This window comes from Aethalodelphis obliquidens, unplaced genomic scaffold, assembly GCF_003676395.1.
Source record: "Aethalodelphis obliquidens isolate GAN/ISIS:26980383/991018 unplaced genomic scaffold, ASM367639v1 scaffold50, whole genome shotgun sequence".
In the NCBI taxonomy this organism is placed as follows: Eukaryota; Metazoa; Chordata; class Mammalia; order Artiodactyla; family Delphinidae; genus Aethalodelphis; species Aethalodelphis obliquidens.
The window spans coordinates 5,177,115-5,197,703 of NW_020837994.1; the positions used below are offsets into that span (position 1 = coordinate 5,177,115).

The window sequence follows — 20,589 nt, forward strand, 5'->3', positions numbered from 1 at the left end:
TTGTGTTTCAGTTGATGTATCCCCCTTGAGTGCTTGTCTCTGTAGAAAGAGCTGCCTTCAAATCACTGGTGTGCAGGTGCGAGCATAAACACACACGCAGACACTCTCATAAACAAGAAAAAGGTGTTTGCTACAGATAACATCAGAGCCTGTCAGGTTCCACTCGCAAGAAATGGTGCAGGCTGATAAATGGCTGCCTACAAAATGCTGATAAATGTATGACGGAGCAGGCAAAGCCATCTAGTCTAGTTCCAAATTCACATCGCTCTTCTGCCACAACACTCTCTGCTCCAACTTCACGTATGTGTTTTTGGGGGAACCATACAATTCAGAACTAAGTATAAGCAACTCCAAAGAGTCTGGCTCCAAAGACAACTTCTCTGATCCCCTCAGCTGAAATGGACCTCTATTTCCTCTGAACCATCATAACACTTTAAATGTACTTTTCACGTCATGTCATTTTTCTTTTTCACAACATATTACAGATATTTTAGTATTTGTTGTTCCTTCCCAAGCAGACGATGAATAAAATCTCCTCCTATTCCTCTTTCAATCTTCATGGTAGGCATTTACTAAGCAAGGCTCTTTCTCACTGAACCTCTCTTATCTCTCTGGTCTCATTTATGTTTCCTTCCTGCCATCCATCCATCCATCCAACAAATATTTATTTAGTGCTTACTATGCTACAGGCATCATCCCAGATGCTGAGGATACAGCATGAATTCCTGGTCTTACAGAAATTACAGGTGCATAACAGGTTACTTCTTATTCTCCAGATGTGCCACATAATTGCATGACTTCATGTCTGCGCACAAGCTGACGTTTCTTCCTAGAATGCCTTTCACCTCACCTCATCTATCCGGAAAATTCCTATATTTTCTTAGTGTCAGGTTAAATATCACTTCTCCTGGAAGGCCTTTACTAACTTCCCATAGAGCTGGTGCTCCTGTCTCTTGTTCCCTTAATAACCCGTGCTTTCTGTGGCATTTCTTCACTCATCTTTGACATTTCAATTGCTCATATGTCTTCCTCCCCTTTAAGCTCCGAGCATCTTGATGTTCGGGTCCTGTGTGGCCAACAGTTACTCGGCAGAGTACTTAGCCTATATGGGAACTCAGTAAAGACCTGTTGATTTTTTTTTCCATTCAATCAGTGTATTCATTTATTCAAACTAATAAATGCAATTTAAAAAGTTAAGTGAGTTTTCACAGTAGAAAGCAGGAAAGGAGGACAAAAAAGAGGATTACAGAAAAGAGAATAAGATAAAGGTATGCTGTGGATTCTCTATGACGTGAGTTTTTCAGCATCTTGTTCCCTTCATTTTGATGAGTGCAGGACCCTGTAATAAATATTTATAAAGGAGTCTGGGCACTTCAGCTTGAAAGTACCCCATGATATAGAAATGAAAAATTACTGCTGGAGTACTGACACGTAATGCAAGGAGAATACAGGAACTTGAGTCCTGAATATGTTCTTAAGGGGAAAGCTTCTTCAGGACTGTTCTTACATCTGTACAAAATCTCCTACAAAAACTAACTCAAAATGGATCACGGACTTAAATGTAAAATACAAACAGAATTCAGCAAGATATAAAAAGAATTATATAACATGACCAAGTGGAGTTTATTCCAAAGATGTGAAATTGATTCAATATTAAAAAAAATCAATCAATGTAATCAACCACAGTAATAAGCTAAAGGAGAAAAACCACATGGTCCTATCAATCAATGCAAAAAAACATATGACACATTTCAACACCCATTCATGATAAAAACTCAAAAAAATAGGAAGAGGGGGGAACTTCCTCAATCTGATAAAGCGCATCAACAGAAGACCAACACCAACATTACACTTTATATTGAAAGGCTGAATGGTTTCCCCCTAAGATCAGGAACAAGGCAAGGATGTCTGCTCTCACCACTTATTCAACATAGTGCTGAAGTTCTAGTCAGGGAAATAAAGCAAGAAATGGATATAAAAGGCACAGAGATTGATGGATGTAGAGGGCATTATGCTAAGTGAAATAAGTCGGAGAAAGACAAATACTGCACGGTATCACTTATGTGTGGAATCTAAAATCAAACAAACTAGTGAATATAACAAAAAGGAAACAGACTCACAGATATAGAGAACAAACTAGTGGTAACCAGTTGGGAGAGGGAAGCGGGTAGGGGCAAGATAGGAGGCAGGGATTAAGAGGTATAAGCTATTCCATATAAAGTAAATAAGCTACAAGGATATACTGTACAACACAGTGAGTATAGTCAATATTTTATAATAACTATAAATGGAGCATAACCTTTAAAGATTGTGAAGCATTATGTTGTACACCTGTATCTTATATAATACTGTACATTAACTGTATCTCAATTTTTAAAAAGGCATACAGATTGAAAGGAAGAAAAAAATTGTCCCTATTTCGATGACATGATTGTCCACATAGAAAATCCCAAGGAATTTAGGAAAAAACTCCTGGGACAAATAAGTGAGTCTGGCAAGGTCACAAAATACAGGAGTACCTCACTGTATTGCATGTTGCTATATTATGCTTTGAGGACATTGCATATTATACAAATTGAAGGTTTACGGCAACCCTCTGTCAAGCAAATCTATTGGCACCATTTTTCCAACAGCATTTGCTCACTTTGTGTCTCTGTGTCACGTTTTGGTAATTCTTGCACTATTTCAAACTCTTTCATTATGATTATATTTGTTATGGTGATCTGTGATCAGTGATCTGATGAAGGCTCAGATGACGGTTAGCATTGTTTAGCAATATTCTTAAATTAAGGTATTACATAGTTTTTCAGACATAATGCTATTGCACACTAATAGACTACAGTATGGTGTAAACATAACCTTTATATACACCAGGAAACCAAAAAGTTCATATGACTCGCTTTATTGCAGTATTTGTTTTACTGTGGTGGTCTGGAATTAAACTTGCAATATCTCCAAGGTATGCCTGACAAGATGAACATACAAAAGTTGATTTGCTCCTGTATACTAGCAAATAAACACATGGGCATAGAAAATAAAAACACAATGCCATTTATAATCATTTTCTTTTTAAATGAAAGAGGTGTGAATCTAACAAAACATGTTCAGGACATGTATGCTGAAAACTATACAATGCTGATAAAAGAAATTTTAAAAAACCTAAATGGAGAGGCACACCATGTTCATGGATTGGAAGACACAACATAGTACATCTCTCCAAATTGATGTTCAGATTTAACACAATTTCTATCAAAATCCCAGCAAGGATTTTTATGGATGTAGACAAAATTATTCTAAAACATATATGGAAAGGCAAAGAAAGTACAATAGCTAAAACAACTTTGAAAAAGAAGATAAAAGTGGGGAAACAAGTCCACTAGATTTCAATAATTATTGTATAGCTACAGAAATCAAGACCATGTGATACTGGCAAAGGGACATACACATAGGAACAATGGAATAAAACAGGAAACCCAGAAATAGACCTACCCAAATATGCTCAACTGATTTCTGACCACGGTGAAAAAGCAATTTAGTGGAGGAAAGATGGCCTTTTCAACAAATGGTGCTGAAGCAACTGGGCATCCATTGGGCGGGGGGGAATGAACATCAATCTAAGCCTCACACCTTATACAAAAATGAACTCCAAATGAATCATGGACTTAAATGTAAAGCTATAAAACATTCAGAAAAAATTGGAGGAAATCTTTAGAATCTAGGGCTAGGCGAAGAGTTCTTAGACTAGACACCAAAACCATAATCCATAAAAGGAAAAATCTATAAATTAGACTTCATTAAAATTCAAAACTTTTGCTCTGCAAAAGACGGTTAACAGGCTAAAAGGATAAGCTACAGAGTGGGAGAAAATATTTGCCAACCACATATTTGACAAAGGAGAGTATGGAGAACATATAAAGAACTCCCAACACTCAATAGTTGAAAAAGGGAAACAAACCAATTAGGACATGGGCAAAAGACATGAAGAGACATTTCACTGAAGAGCATATGCAGATAGCAAATAAGCACATGAAAAGGTGTTCAATATCATTAGCCATTCGGAAAACACAAAACCACAAAGAGATATTATCACAGACCTATCAGAATGGTTAAAATAAAAAAAAAATTGTAACAACGCAAAATGCTGGCAATGAGGCAGAGAAAATGGGTCACTCAAACATTGCTGGTGAGACTCCAAAAGGATATAGCCACTATGGAAAACACTTCGGCGGCATCTTAAAAAACTAAACATGCAACTGCTATATGACTCAGCAGTTTTACTCCTGGGCGCAACCGCTATATGACTCAGCAGTTTTACTCCTGGGCATTTATCCCAGAGAAATGAAGATTCATATTCATACGAAAACTTGGAAATGAATGTTTATGTAAGTTTTATTTACAATAGTTCCAAACGGGAACAATCCAGATGTCCTTCCATGGGTAAGTGGTAAATAAACTGTGGTACTTCCATACCATAGAACACTACTCAGCAATAAAAAAAGGAACAAAGTATTGACACATGCAAAATCCTGAATGAATCTCCAGAGAATTGTGCTGAATTTTGTCAGAGCCAATCCCAGAAGGTTACATAATGTGTGATCCCACTTATAGAGCATTCTTTTTTTTTTTTTTGCGGTACGCGGGCCTCTCACTGTTGTGGCCTCTCCCGTTGCGGAGCACAGGCTCCGGACGCGCAGGCTCAGCAGTCATGGCTCACGGGTGCAGCTTCTCCTCGGCATGTGGGATCTTCCCAGACCGGGGCACGAACCCGTGTCCCCTGCATCGGCAGGCGGACTCTCAACCAATGCGCCACCAGGGAAGCCCTATAGAGCATTCTTGAAATGACAGAATTTAGGAATGGACAACAGATTAGTGGTTGTCAGTGGTTAAGGAGAGGGTTGGACTGGGATAGAAGTGGGTGTGGCTATAGGAGAGCAGTATGAAAGATCCTTGTGGTGATGGTGGTGATGGAAATGTTCTGGATCTTGACTGTAACAATACCAACATCTTTGTTGTGATACTGTAGCACAGTTTTGGAAGATGTTACCACTGGGGGGAAACTGGTAGAGGGTACTTGGGATCTCTATTATTTTTATGACTACATGTGAATCCAAAATTATCTCAAAATAAAAAGTTTAATTAAAAAAAAACTTACCCACAAGAGAATTAGAAAGTTCACAGAAGAGAAGTAAAGATCATGGAGAGAAAGGGTCATAGTTGGCAAATGATTATAACCAGACCCAGTTGTCCTCAATCTTTCCCACTCAGGGATGGAGATGGACTCTTAAGGAATCACACGAAAATATAAATAAACTTTAGAGTTCAGACCCCTGAGCACGAGGGCACAAAAGGGAGTGAACTAAGATTCACCAGAATTTCTAAACCTACCGAGCTACCTGTCAGCTCTAGGAAATCTTCACCGTAATAGCAGACATGAGTCTCTGCCTTGGGGAAACAAACAAATAAATACGGTACCAGTCAGCTTCTCCAATTTCTCTGTGTAGTAGCCAGCCTCCAAGATAGCCCCTAATGAATCCATTTCCCAGTGTAGCCTTATGTAGTCCCCTCTCATTCAGAATAAGGATGAACAAGGGCTTCCCTGGTGGTGCAGTTGTTGAGAATCTGCCTGCTAATGCAGGGGACACGGGTTCGAGCCCTGGTCTGGGAAGATCTCACATGCCGCGGAGCAACTAGGCCCGTGAGCCACAACTACTGAGCCTGCAGGTCTGGAGCCTGTGCTCCTCAACAAGAGAGGCCGCGACGGTGAGAGGCCCGCGCACCGCAATGAAGAGTGGCCCCTGTTCGCCGCAACTGGAGAAAGCCCTCGCACAGAAATGAGGACCCAACACAGCCAAAAATAAATAAATAAATAAATGTATTAAAAAAAAAAAGAATAAGGACGAACAATAGGATACTGCATAAATGAAAGTGTGTGACTTCCAAGGATAAGGCCTAAAAGACACGGCAGATTCTTTCTTGTTCTCCTTTGGATCAGCTGCCATGTTGTAAGGACACTCAAGCAGTACTAAGGAGGAATGCACAAGGTGAAGAACTAAGGCCTCCTGACAGCTATGAAAAAGAGCCATTCTTAGAAGCAGATCCGTCAGCCCCAGTCAAGATGACTGCAGCTATAGGCACTTTCGACTGCAATTTCATGAGAGACACTGAGCCAAATCCACCAAACTAAATTGCTCCTAAATTGCTGAATCACAGAAACCACATGAAATAATAAACATTTATTGCTCTTTTAAGCCAGTAAGCTTTGGGGTAATTTGTTATCCTGCAATAAATAACTAATATATTTTACCTTCCACTACCAGAGCCATTTGGGTGTAACCAACGTCAGCCACTAGGAGGAAAGCCTTGTCTATTTAGAAGACTAAAAGCAGAGGCTAAAAGACTAATAGGCCAATGGAATAGAAGAATCCTGAAACAGACCCCTACATACATCATCACTAGATTTAAGAAAAAGGTGATACGGCAGTGCTATGGAGAAAAAAACCTGTCCTTTTGATAAGCGGCACTAGGTAAATTCAATAACCATGGGAAAAGAAAGATTCTTGATCCTATGTCACGCCACATGTGAAAAGTAATTTCAGAACACTATAAACCCAAATGTGAAAGATAAAACAATAAAGTATTTAGAGGAAAATATGTTTCTGACTTTGGGGTAGGCAATGATTTCCCGAATATGCAAAAGGTACTAAGACAACAGAAAAAGTAATCAATTATACTACATTCAACTTAATTTCTGGTTATCAAAAGGCACCGTTAAGAGGATGAAAAGCCAAGCCAAGAAAGTGAGAAGAGATATTTGCAATACATACATCCAATGAAGGACTCATATTCAGAACACATTAAAAAAAAGTCTATAAATTAGCAAGACCACTCAATAGAAAAACGGGCAAAAGTTTAAACAGACACTACACAAAAGAAGATACCCAAATGGCGATAAACATGTAAACAGATCTCAACTTCATGACTCATTAGGAAAATGCAAATCAGTAACACTAAGACAACCACCAGAATGGTCCCAATGAAAAAGACTGACAATAGTAAGTTTGCGGAAGGATGTGGAAAAACTCTCACACCCTGTTAGGATGAATGTGAGTTGGTATAATCACTTTGGAAAACTATGGCAGTGTTTACTAAAACTGAACATACTCACACCTCACGACCTTGTATCTACTCCTAGGTACTTACCTCAAATAACTGTGTACATATATTCACCAAAATACATGTAAAAGTATGTTTACTGCAACACCATTCATAACAGCCCATGTCACACCTGCCTTTTTGCACTCCTATTTCAAGTGCTTGCTACTTATAGTCTGGACTGTTTGCATAGCTTCCTAACCAGTTATCCTAAGTTAATACTTATAAATGATTCCAGTTTAATCTTCCAATCAGAGCAAAACTCGGATCATGTCATTCCCCTTCACTATCCAAAAATTTAATGGCTCCCTATCACCTGCATAGCAATGTCCAAATCTTATGGCTTAGTTTTCTTTTTATTAAAATAAAATAATTTTCAATGTGGTGAAACATAACATAAAATTTACCATTTTAAGTGTACAGTTCTGTGGCATTAAATATATTCACACTGTTGTAGAGTCATCAACACTACCCATCTCCAGAACTCCTTTATCTTCCCCAACTGAAATTCTGCATCCATTAAACATGAACTCCCCATTCCTCGCTATACCCAGTCCCTGAAAACCACTGTTAGACTTTCTGTATCTTTGAATTTGACTACTCATATATGTGGAATCACACAATATATGTCCTTTTGTGACTGCCTTATTTCACTCAGCCTAATTGACTTATTTCACTTTATGCCTAATTCCTGGTATAACCCAGCCAGGCAGAAGAAACACTATTAATTCAGATCAACAAAAACTCAAACCAAGGGGCACAAATGCAGAGAAATAAGGAGAACAGAATGAGAGAGATGATGCAGAGTGTGATAAGCAAAGCTTGAGATTAGGGTGAAAAGACCCAAATTATAGTCCTAGTTCTTGCTCTACAACCTTGGACAAATTTAACATCTCTTAAGCCTAATAACCAAATATATAAGAGGGAAAATAACAAAGCTAATAATACTGATTTGAGAATTAAGTACAAGTATTAAGTGTGAGAGCGGCTAGGACCAAACTCTGCATGACACATGTCAAGAACATAGTTATTGACTCTAAAGCAGCACAAAGACGTTCTGAGATCATGTAACTGGAAAAACAGTTATCATTATGAAAGATCCCCAGATTTCCAATTCATAGTTTGTTTTTTCACCGTGAAAGAGGCATTATTTTGTCCTTTGTCTTACCGCATACCACACATCAGCAACTCCTCTGAATTTCGGTTAAAGGTATCAGGATTCTTCCAGTCTCTCAGATTCAAAATCATCTACTTCCAATTCAACTCTTCTTGCTATTTCACTGTTCATGACGAATCAATGAGCTCCTTCTATAGTATTCAGTAAAACAAGCACAAATTCTGCTAAATGCTCTGAGGGATAAAGAAAGAAGGCAAGACCCAAACTTTCCTTTCAACTTACAATGCTTACAACAACTCAGGGAGATAAGACATGAACACATATCCCCAAAACAAAAACGCAGATTTTTATAAGCACCATAATAGGGACACAATATGCTATCAGACCACTGAAGCAGAGAATCAAACCTTTAGGGATGGGTAGGAGAGGGGGAGAGAGAGAGAGCAACAAAGATAAATGAACTTGAATGAATATGAACAGTAAAGAAGGTAGGGTTTGATATACGGTTTGGGCAAAGAAAGAGGAAAGGTCAGTTCTTATAGAGCACATAGTATGACCAAGACCTGGGTACGGGAAAATATGACAGGTTCAGAGAATGTGGAACAGTCTTTTTTGAATGTGGAAAAGAAAGAGGAAAGGAAGAGTCTGGTGGTCCTGGAAAGCCAACACCATCCTAAGAATTTTTAATCTTTTCTTTACTGATAATGGAGAGCCATTGAAGAGAACAGATTAGCAGAGAAATGATAGTTATCGCTGTGCCCTTAACTGGAAGAATGAGGAAGACCAACCAGAGAAAGGAAACATAAGAAGCAGGAAAACTAAGAAGCTGTTGGAATACTCTGCAACAGTGAGAGATGATGGCAGGGAGACAGAGCACAAAAGACAATGCAAGTCACTTTACTCAACAACGGGGCTTAAAGAAGTACATGGCATAAGGGCCAGCCCTCAAGAAAGTTAGAACCTTCCACTTGTGTCTATGATTAACAGAACGCCACCACCTTCTCTGATGAAACAGAAGTGACTGCTTTCCTTTTGTACCCAAATCCAGTAAAACAAAACAAAACAAAAAAACGTTTCACAACCACCCAGACCACAGACATGCACCATGGGTACATATGGCCCAGAAGTTGCATCATTCTTGCTTTGAGTGGAGAGTGCATATCCCTCATGAACCTGTCTCTGTTCTTTGGGTTATATTCCAAGGTCTCCAAGCATGTAGAATGCAGACATGACTTCTTCCTATTGCTCTTAGCACCTAGAAAACTTAGGTGGACTCCAGTTCAGCTTTACACTGGCCAGATCACACGGGAGTGCTGTGCTCAGTTCTGGTGGTGTAAAGGGTCCTGAAATCCAGTGGTACCAGGATTTAGTGAGGTTTTGCCTGGAGTCATGACTATCGTGTTCTGAGATATAAGAGGCTAATGTACAGAAGAACGATTTGATTCATTTTGGGTGATCCCACATACTAAAGCTGAACTAGGGCCAGCAGGGGCATGCTACAGAAAAGCAGAGTTTTGGCTCAGTGTAAGTAAGAGTTTTCTAAAAGAGCGGTCCAAAGCAGATCCTTTGGAAACTGAAGAACTACTCTGTATCGGAGATACTAAAGAGGAGTTAGCCTAGAGCAGGGGTTAGCAAACTTTCTCTGTAAAGAGCAGAGAGTAAATATTTTAAGCCTCACAGACTATACAGTCTCTCACAGCTTACTCAGATCTATAGTGGCATGGAAGAAGCCGTAAACAATTTGTAAGCAAACGAGAGTAGCTGTGTTCCAATAAAACTATTTAGAAAACGAGGTGGTGGACAAGATTGGCTTGCTAGCCCCTGGCCTAGACTAGGAGTGGGTAGGGAGGGAGAGTTGAGCAGTGGATCGGTAGGAAGAAAGGGACTAAGGTCTCTTCCAACCATGAGAACCTTATGTATTTTTAACCAAGAAAATCTGACATGGTAACACCTCATTTAATCAGATTATTCATTCTTGGAACAGAGGGATGTGTTCTTTCACAAAACCAAGTATTAACTAGAACTCCCTTAGTTTCAGCCTTGACAGTTGAAAATATTTCTGAAACTCCAGAATCTTCTGCCTTGCCTTAGGTACTATACCAAAGATAACAGAACTTTTCTTTGATGACTAAGGACTTCTCAGAGCCTCAAACCATCTTTCCAGATACCAAATCTCACATGCCTTGTGGCTAAAGTTGTAGAAGAGTCAAGACATTTCTTGGAAGAGGGTTTTGTGTAACTCCTAGAAATGGGTGTGTCCTTTTAAGTTCCATCTTTCTGATGAGGGTAAAGCCCAAAACTGCCAACAAACCAGGAGAATCCTGTTAAGTGACGATTACAGTTAGTTAATTAGAATCTAACTGAGGTTACTGGATGATATCAATCAATTGAACTTATTAGTCAGGGACATTAAAAACATAATACTTGCATCTTCAAAAGCTCTTTGCTTTATATATAAAAAAATCCACCCATAACACATGCACACACTCATCACTCACACTCACCTTTCTCTCTTTTTTTTTTTTTTTTTTGCGGTACGCGGGCCTCTCGCTGTTGTGGCCTCTCCCGTCGCGGAGCACAGGCTCCGGACGCGCAGGCTCAGCGGCCATGGCTCATGGGCTCAGCCGCTCCGCGGCATGTGGGATCCTCCCGGACCGGGGCACGAACCCGTGTCCCCTGCATCGGCAGGCGGACTCTCAACCACTGCGCCACCAGGGAAGCCCTCACCTTTCTCTTGGTAAAACTGCAGGTGGTGATGTAGTTTGAGTTCCAGCCCAAATAATCACAGACAGAAGAAGAATTTGATCTGACTTGTGAGTACATGATGTACAACTATATCCCAACACATTGCAGCATGAAGAACACTAAGCTAGACTTATGGCCCATAACTGTTAACAGCAAACAATAAGAGAGTCCAGCGGGTTATGTAACAGTCACACATTTCTGGAGAAACACTTCCTGAGTGAGAAAGGGCTTCCTGCTACCCTTCCTCTAGGTGTCCTTCAACTACTCTGGACCATGATGATTTTACACTCTGAGGGAGGAAAAAAGGCACTTGAGTTCCTGCTAGATTCCATGTGCTTTCTATCCATTATCCCATTTAATCCTCAAACCAATGCTACAAGGCAAATAAATCCCCTTTTTTTTTTACAGATGAAGAAAAAGAGGTTCATCGAAGTTAAACAATTTGAAGAGATCACAGTCCCAATCTTTTGGTCCACTGAGTCAGGGCTTAGGGTCCAGAAAGAACTTAAGGAGAAGCTAATGCAGATGAACTGCTGACTACACTTTGGGAAACACTGGCCACAGAGTTTATGAAAGGTCAAGTTCACAGTTAGTAGGTGATGTCGATAGAGGAATTAGAATTTAGGTCTTAGCTCCTAGTCCAAAGTTATTTCCAGTCCTCAAATCCAAATCCCTTAGGATCATAGTTATATGCTCCGGACTCATTCATTTGAGTAATAAAGATCCTCTCTGACTCCAATGAACCTTCCTTGTTCCCTGGGCACAGGATAAACTTTATTTTACCACAAGACAAGTCCATTCTAAGGTCAGGGGCTTTTTTAGCTCCAAAATTTAGCACAGTGCTTGATAGATGTTATGTACTATATAACTCTTCAGTGAAAGGCATACCAAAGAAATAAAAGGAAAGAATGTCTATTTGCTCCCTCTTTTGGTAAAAACATACAAACAAAACTTCTCAGTCAGATGATCTGCTAATGTAACACTTCTAGGATTCTAACCATCTCTACCCTGGGTGAGATAGTACACATACACCATAAACACAAAAGATACCATGGAAAAGTACATGTCTTTTATGTGAAACTGACTCCCAACCCTAGGCTTCAGGGGGTGGATCATGGGAACCTAAATAAAGCCAATTAATACTTTTCATCCAGTGATTGGTTCAGCAATGGGCACGAGCTCCAAGCCAGCTCAAACAGTCATTAAGATTCAACCCTAGGACTTTTGTTTGTGTTACTAAGAGTGGGCTCTCTCTTTCACTGGAGAAAAGGTTGGCATGATAAGAGCTTGAAGTTGCAAGGACCACCCTCTGGAGTCTAAGAACAACAAAGAGAGAGCAGAGTTAAAGAGATGGACCTTGATGAACTGTGTGTCCTGAATCAAGGGGATCCTGAGGCCAGGTTTCCCCTTTCTGGGGACTCAACAAACTCTTTCTCATTTAACACAGGTTTTTGGTGTGTGTATGTGTGTGTTTTTTAAATTTCTTTGGATGTTTTATTGGTATTTCTTTGACCTTTTTTTTTTAACATCTTTATTGGAGTATAATTGCTTTACAATGGTGTGTTAGTTTCTGCTTTATAACAAAGTGAGTCAGCTCTACATATACATATATCCCCATATCTCCTCCCTCTTGCGTCTCCCTCCCACCTTCCCTATCCCACCCCTCTAGGTGGTCACAAAACACGGAGCTGATCTCCCTGTGCTATGTGGCTGCTTCCCACTAGCTATCTATTTTACGTTTGGTAGTGTATATATGTCCATGCCACTCTCTCACGTCGTCCCAGCTTACCCTTCCCCCGCCCGGTGTCCTCAAGTCCATTCTCTACGTCTGCGTCTTTATTCCTGTCCTGCCCCTAGGTTCTTCATAACCTTTTTTTTTTTTTTTTTTTTTAGATTCCATATATATGCAACACAGGTTTTAAGCATGTGTCCTATTTTGGACCCAGAACCAGTTTGTTACCACAAGAATGACTCAGAGGTCCTTTCCACGTGCTCTCATCAAATTCATTATTTAATCCATTCTTTTGTTTCCTTCACTTTCAATTTTTTTTCCATTAGCATTTATTCTCCTTCCTCCTTCCAGTCATTCAATCAACATTTATCAAATGTGGATAAATGTCAGTGCCTATTAGTGCCAGGTCCTTTAGGATCTCATGATCCTTGGAAAGGGCAGGCAGGTACGTACACAGGTAACTCAGCGTGCTGAGGTGAGGACTCCAATAGAGGTATGAACGGAGAGCACTCTGCTTGGGAGCAGTCAGGGAATGGTGCAGAGCACAGGTGATACCTGGATTGGGTCTCGAAGGATGAGAGGAGTTCTGCTAACTGAAGAAAAAATACTGGAGGAGGAACTTTTCAGGAAAAGAGAATAATACGAGTACAGTTAACTCTCATTATTCACAGTAGTTATGGTCTATAAAGTCACCACAAACACTGAATTAGCAAATACTGAATCCTTTCTCCTAGAGGAAATTCAGGGTTAGGTTCCTGCAAGCCTCTGGCCAAAATATTTCGTCAACCAATCCATACATAATCTTGTTTTATGTCTGTTTCTGTGTAAAGACACCGTATTTAATATATACTGCTGATTCATTAATATTGAACTCACAGCTAATAGCACTATAACTCGAGTCTGGATGAAGTTTATCTAACACGTGTGTTTCCTCCAAAAGGTACACGATGATCTTGTGCTTAGGAGCCGTAGACAGTAGTTCAGCACTCCGCTTGGGGGCATTTTAAATAGTGAAATCATCAAACAAAAAACCACAAAAATGTGAAAAACATGGCATTAAGAGGAAGGGGCACTAGTGTGCAGGGTAAGAGCTGAAACAAGAAGGCAGAGTGTGGCTTTGTTCTGTCTCAGCGTGGAACATGTACATGGGGAGCTCAGACTTTTCACTGCTCTGCATGTTGCATGTCTGTGACTGACCTTGAAAGAGCTGTGAGTACTGGCTTTGGGGTTACAAATAAATTTTAATAAGTAGGTGAATTCTCAAATATGGAGGCTGGAATCTCTGAACAGGAGTATCAATTATATGAGAAAAGGCTTGGTGTGTTCAAACAGTAAAGCTAAGTTTGTGAAGCTGCAGGAAGATAAAAAAACAGCATGGAAAGGCGATCACTGAAAGGAAGGCTGGAAGAGTGATTTGGGGCTATTTTAAGAAAGGCTTCACATGCTGAGTTTTATGTATTTTTCTGTAGGTCAGCTGTTCTCAATATCAAATATTAATGCAAAATTAAAAATTTGAGAATTCCCTCATAGAACAGAAATATACATTTTAGTATTTGTTAACTAAGAAATAAAAGCTGCGAGGAATTCACGAACTCAATTATTTTGCTAATCACGATATCTACATTTTTTTTAAAGTACAAACACATGTAAAACACTTATTCACTGCATAAGTAATGCTTGGTGTGAGTGAGTGTGTGTGTTGTTAAGGACCCAGTCCACCATGTCGGAACGACTGTCATGTACCTAGCGGAGCAGCCCAGGTAGAGAGAAGTACATGTGCAAAAGCCCTGACGAGGAAGAAAGCTTGGCTCGTGGTAGGACCTGACAGCAGGGTGTGGCTGGAGAATAGTGAGCACAGTGGAAAGTATAAGGAGGACAAAGCAGGGACAGATCATAATGAAGCCTTGAAGATCATTTTATGAAGTGTAGCTTTTATCTTAGATAGAACAAGATCCCTCAATAGGGGCGTAATTAAATAAACCGATATATTAGCAATTGAAGAAACAAACAAGAACAATGTAGTACGATCCTACTTATATTAAAAACCCTGTATGTTTATGGAAACATACATATGCACACCACTACATATATATGTGTATTTACAGTATACATATATAGTATACACATGCACACACACACAGTGTCTTACAAATGCTCAGAAAGGCATTCCAAACTGTTAGCAATGGTTTCCTGTGGAGGAGAGTTGGGTATATAAGAGTACAAGGGAACTTTCATACTTTAATCCATGCACTTCTGTATTTTTAAATAAATAGAGCATGAGACCGCTAAATGGTTTTACATTTTTTCACATTTACATTTCTTAAAGGATCATTCTGGCTTGTAGCAAATGAAGTGAAGGCGGAAAGAGCATGAGTAGGGAGCTCAGATAGACAACTAAGAAATAATGGCATCTGGGTCAGGACAGTGGCAAAGGACATATACCTTCAAGATATATTTCAGAGGCTGAAATGGCTGCCCCTGGTGATGAACTGAATATGGGGGATATGGGAGAAGGAAGAATAAAGAAAGACTCCAAGATTCCAGCTTGAGCACGCAGGTGTTGTGTTATGACTTATGGTGGGGAAGGGAACCACAGCCACATCTCTCTGACAGCCTCTCCTGGTGCACGCTACCCACTCTTTGTCTCTACTGCATCCTAAACAAAGGGGTAAAATGAATTTGACATGTGTGAGAGGGAGAGGGTCACAATCTGGGAAACCAAAGAGCCTTGTATCAGTGATTACATTGACTGAATTCGAGATTGATTCCCCAAAGACCAGGTCAATCTTTCTGCAGAGGACTCAGGGAATCCATTAGTGAAATTACCTCTCCCATTGACAAAACAACAAATGAGTCATTGCCAACCCTTTGCATTTTGGAGAAACAAAGGTCATTTCACCGAAGAATCTCTCTTTCATGTCCTTGAATGCTCTGATCTAAGTTGTATTTAAAGAACTGAATTAAGTGAAGGTTACCAGGGAAAATCAGGGCAAAGTTGGGGGAAGGGTAGACAAATAGTGCCCACAAATATAGTTAAAATGTTTCCTTTCCTCTAGGACAAAGTCTTCTCTCATCTACCTCCCCAACCCCAAGTAATCAAAGAGTAGAAGACTCAGCAGGCTTTGGCTTCCCTAAAGACCTGGTTTCACACTTTCTTAAACAACAGTGGTATTTAAAACTTTCCTGTGAAAAAGAAAAAAGAAAAAAAAAAAAAAACAAAAAAAAACAACTTTCCTGTGCAGCAGGATCACTGAGACACCTGTTTAAATGTAGATGTTCCCGGGTCCCAGTCTCAATAGAGATTCAGACTCAGCAGGTCTAGAGTGGGGTCCAGGGATACAAACCCCAAATGATTCTACTACACAATGTCCAAGAACCCCATTTGGAGAAACACTGAACTACATTGTTCATGATGGTTGATAAAATGCAGTTATAATTTAGGAAGTTGCACTGGAGGAAGAAGTGGATCATGCAGATCTGGGTTATGCTTCCAGCTCTGTCTCTAGTCAGTCAGCTGGGCGGGGGTGAAACCACTTTTCTGCTCTGAGCCACAGTTTCCCCATTTATAAAGCACAAGTGTTGATTTTCTGGATCTCCAACTTACCTTCAATTTCTGACATTTTAAGACCCCGGGAAAAGACAAAGGGTTGGAAATGTCAAGTAGGGCTTCCTGCCCCTTGTACTAGAGTGACTCTCCCTAAGGTACTCAGATTGTGAATATACAAGAATAAGAGTATAAAATCCAGTGCTTTCTGGAACTGGCTGGTTATGAGCAAATACAGGAAAAGCTACTTCTAAGGTACAAGATGAACTGGGAGTGGGGCCCTTCTGGAGCCTGGCTTTCTTCCCTAATCACAGCACTCAATATAAAAGCAGGGAAATAATTCAAAAGGTGGAAGGAGAAACTGAACCTAATTCCAAAGATTAACTCAGGTGCTCAAATAAATGCCCTGTCTGCCTCCTGGGAGCCCTCATTTACATCCATCCAGCTGCCTGAACTACATATATCTGAAAAACATTCCCGTATGGAGGCTATTCCACAATCTCCATATGATTTATTAGAAAGGCTTTTGTTTAATTTATAAGAAGTCAGTATATAGCATTAGAAGAATGACCTCTGGGCTAATGCTTCCTTTTTTTCCCCCTTGTTTTTGAAAAGTCAACATTACAGAGGTATATAATTTATATGCAACAAAATTCACCCATTTTAAGACTTCAGGCAGATGGGTTGTGATGAATGTATACACTGTATAACCACCACCACAATCAAGACAGAACACTTCCATCACCCCAAGGCGTTCCCTTGTGCCATTTCCAGATTAATCCCCACTCCACCTGGCCCCAGGCAATAAATGATCTGCTTTCTATCACTATAAATTAGATCTGTCTTCTCTAGAGTATCACAGAAACAGAATCATATAGTAAATATTCTTTTGTGCCTGGCTTCTTACGTACAACATAAAGTTTTATGATTCATCCAGATTGCTGCATGAATCAGTTTTTAACTGCTGATTTTAATTGCTGATAGTATAACATCTTAAGGAGTGACCATATATGTTTACCATTCACCTATTACTGGACAGTTACATTGTTTCCAGTTTGGGGCTATTATGAATAAAGCAGCCATGAACAATCGTGTAGAAGTCTTTTTGTGAACCTGCTTTCGTTTCTCTTGGGTAAATACCTAGAAGCAGAATGGCTGGGTAACATGGTAAGTATATGCTTAATTTTATAAGAAACTGCTAAACTGTCTCCCAAAGTGGTTGTCCATTTTTGCATTCCCACCAGCAATCTGTGAACACTGTAGTTTTTGTACAACACTTAGCCATTATAGCCAATCTAGTGAGTGTGTAGTGGCAACTCAATGTGGTTTTAATTTGCCTTTCCCTGATGACGAATGATGTTGAGCATCTTTCCATTTGCTTATTGGTTCTTTATCTTCCTTTGTGATGTCTGTTCAAATCTTTCGCCCATTTTTAATTTGAGGTTTTTGCTTTATTATTGAGGTTTTTTTTTTTTTTTTTTTTTTTTTGCGGTACGCGGGCCTCTCACTGTTGTGGCCTCTCCCATTGAGGAGCACAGGCTCCGGATGCGCAGGCTCAGCAGCCATGGCTCATGGGCTTAGTTGCTCCACGGCATGTGGGATCTTCCCGGACCGGGGCACGAACCCGTGTCCCCTGCATCGGCAGGTGGACTCTCAACCACTGCGCCACCAGGGAAGCCCCATTATTGAGTTTTAAGAGTTCTTTGTATATATTTTGGATACAGTCCTTTGTCAGACATATGTATTGAGAATATTCTTTCCCAGTCTGTGGCTTGCTTTATCACTTTTTAAATGGTGTCTTTTTTTTTTTTTTTTTTTTTTGTGCTATGCGGGCCTCTCCCGTTGCGGAGCACAGGCTCCAGACGGGTGGGTTCAGCGGCCACGGCTCACAGGCCTAGCTGCTCCACGGCATATGGGATCTTCCCAGACCGGGGCACGAACCCATGTCCCCTGCATCAGCAGGCGGACTCTCAACCACTGCGCCACCAGGGAAGCCCTTAATGGTGTCTTTTAAAGAGCAAATGTCTTTAATTTTGTCCAATTTATCATTTTTAAATAGTTCAGGCTTTTTTTTTAAAGCAATTAATTAATTAATTAATTTATTTATGGCTGTGTTGGCTCTTCGTTTCTGTGCGAGGGCTTCCTCTAGTTGCAGCAAGCGGGGGTCACTCTTCATCGCGGTGCATGGGCCTCTCACTATCGATGGCTTCTCTGTTGCGGAGCACAGGCTCCAGACGCGCAGGCTCAGTAATTGTGGCTCATGGGGCTAGTTGCTCTGCGGCATGTGGGATCTTCCCAGACCAGGGCTCGAACCCGTGTCCCCTGCATTGGCAGGCAGATTCTCAACCACTGCGCCACCAGGGAAGCCCATGGTTCAGGCTTTTTTATGTCTTATATTTCTCGTCTAAGAAAGCTCTGTCTACCTCAAGGTCAGAAAGATTTTCTGCTTCATTTTCTTGTAGAAGTTTTATCACTTTAATTTTTATGTTTAGGTCTATGATCCATTTTGGGTCAGAGTGAGGTAAGGATCATGGTCCATGTTTTTCCACATGAATATACAGCTATTCCAGCAGTGTTTGTTGAAAAGAAGTACCCTTTCTTTATCAAATTGCCTTGACACTTTTGTTGAAAATCGGTGACCAAATGGATGTAGGTCTATTTCTAGACTTTCTATTATGTTCAATTGATCTCTCTCTATATATACTTCTGCCAAGACCACCCTGTTTTGATTACTGCAGTTTTACAATAAGTCTTGAAATTAGGTAATGTGAGTCCTTCAACTTTGCTCATCTCTTTCAAAGTTGTTTCGATTATCCTAGTTCCTTTCCATCTCCATAAAGACTTTAGAATCAGCCTGTCAATTTCTACCAAAAACAACAACAGCAACAAAAACCAAAATGCTGAGATTTTGATTGGGATTGCATTGAATCTAGAGATCAATCTGGAAAGAAATTGACGTGATATTATTTCCTCCTTAAAATTCAACAGAGAAGCCATCAGGCCTGGAGTTTTCTTTGTGGGAGGTTTTTAATTATAGGTTAATTTTTTAAATAGATACAGGGCTATTTGGAATTTTACTTTCTTCGGTGTCAGCTTTGACAATATGTGTCTTTCACAGAATTTGTCATAGCATATAAGTTAACAAATTTATTCAGGCAAAGCTGTTAATAATATTCTATTATCTTTTTTTAAAAATTGAGATATAATTCACATACCATAAAATTCACCCTTTTAAAGTGTACAATTCAAATTTCTTTTAGTATATTCACAATGTTATACAACCATCACTGCTATCTAATTCCCAAACAATATCATCTCCCCCAAAACTATCCTGTACCCATTATCAGCCACTATTCAGTCCGCCTTCTTTCCAGACCCTAGCAACTACTAATCTTCTATTATCTTTTATATCTGCAGGATCTATAGTAATGGGCTGGTCCATTTTTGGTGTATTCTATTTCCACCGAGATCTAGTTCTAATGCAGGAATCAAAAGAGTTGAAGTCACATTACAGTCTGGGACTCTGGAGAAATGGAAAAAGAGAGAATTTTCCTGAAGTTTGTTAACTAGGCTCCTATTGCCTAGCAGCACTTTTCAACCAGTGAGAGTGTGTGCCAAGTTATTGAAAGGTTTTGATTACTCCAGCCCTAGGAAAGCTGAAGTCCTTGGCCTAGTCTCCTCTGGTCACAAGCTACCGGCAGTCTGACATTAAAATGCTATGTTTTTGTGATATGATATAAAAAAATTTGGAAGGCGTGGGCCTACAGTACTAAGTCCAAACTAATCAGGATAATAGTCTAGGGCCTTCTTTCATTTGGTCTCAAACTGCTTCCTGTAATTGCCTGCTACTCCTTTCCCTCTGTCCAATCTTATTCCCACAAACATCCTAGACTCCAGGCAGAATGAAGTATTTTAACCCAAGTAGCCATGCAATTGTGTGCTCTTGAGGTGTTCCCTGTCAAATACTACTAATCCTTTAAGATTCTACTAAAATGCACTCGGGAAACTCTCTGGAAAGGCAGGGACCATGCTCATCTTCCCCTTCAGAAAGCAACAGCTGAACTGAATATGCTGGCGGAGGACCCAATACTGATAGGCTCTCAGAGTACAAATCTCTTTTTTGTATTTTCGAAATTGTCTTATGAAGAAAGCAAGAAAGGGATCACCATCATCATTTTGTAGATCAAGGAACGTTCATCCAGAAGATAGTAATGACCTGACAAACTCATACAGAGCTAGAAGAATCCAAGTTTCCTTTATACCATGCCATTTATTGTTATACTATTTTTTAAAAATAGA

The 20,589-nt window shown here is 39.9% G+C and overlaps 1 protein-coding gene across 2 annotated transcripts in view; it reads right to left on the bottom strand.

Annotated features, from left to right (window-relative positions):
• Window positions 1-20,589, bottom strand: part of GAB2 (GRB2 associated binding protein 2) — a 174,752-nt gene that overhangs the window by 56,757 nt on the left and 97,406 nt on the right. Inside the window, exon 1 of one of the 2 annotated variants that reach the window (XM_027083507.1) lies at window positions 8,321-9,149. The exons of the other annotated variant lie outside the window; for it this stretch is intronic. The gene's annotated coding sequence lies outside the window, so the exon portion shown is untranslated. Of the gene's footprint in view, window positions 1-8,320; window positions 9,150-20,589 lie in introns of those variants that run through there. 2 annotated transcript variants of the gene reach the window in all.